This window comes from Ornithodoros turicata, chromosome 5, assembly GCF_037126465.1.
Source record: "Ornithodoros turicata isolate Travis chromosome 5, ASM3712646v1, whole genome shotgun sequence".
NCBI lineage: Eukaryota > Metazoa > Arthropoda > Arachnida > Ixodida > Argasidae > Ornithodoros > Ornithodoros turicata.
In genome coordinates this window covers 82,816,430-82,816,986 of record NC_088205.1, presented here as the reverse complement: position 1 = coordinate 82,816,986, position 557 = coordinate 82,816,430, and positions in this window count along the sequence as shown.

Genomic DNA, 557 nt, shown 5'->3' with positions numbered 1-557 from the left:
TTCCAAGCGGCTACCATGTGTCGCCACGATCGGGACAAGGTGTACAAGGCATGGTACAACTACAAGGCCTTCTCTTGCTCTGCCCAGAGCCAGATTTGGCATTGAGCTACTTTAGAAATAAATGAGAACGGACACTTTTTGTTGCGTGTTAACGCAGGTAGATTGGCGCCGCTGGTTATTTCACCGTCACGGCGCTGGCATTTTTGTTGCTGAGTGGCGTCTGCTACGAAACCGAAACCAAATCAGTGTGCATGGTGCTTGCACGAGCTGCATATCCCCCAAAATAACACGTTCATAACTTCTCATTTGTACTTCTCAGCACTTTCTGTATTCTGTGGGAAAGTTAACTTGTTGTCGGATAATGCTAGACCCGCTAGACCACTGAACAACAACTAAATCCGTATACTTGCGGGCTGTACATGCACAATTTCTGCACGTTAGTTTGCCATTCCCAAATGTTAGCTCCATAAATAAAAAAGAAACACACACACCACAGTGAACTGCTTCAGCAACTGTGGCGCAGAAATGTGGAAGAAGTGACGTAAGTACGTTACACG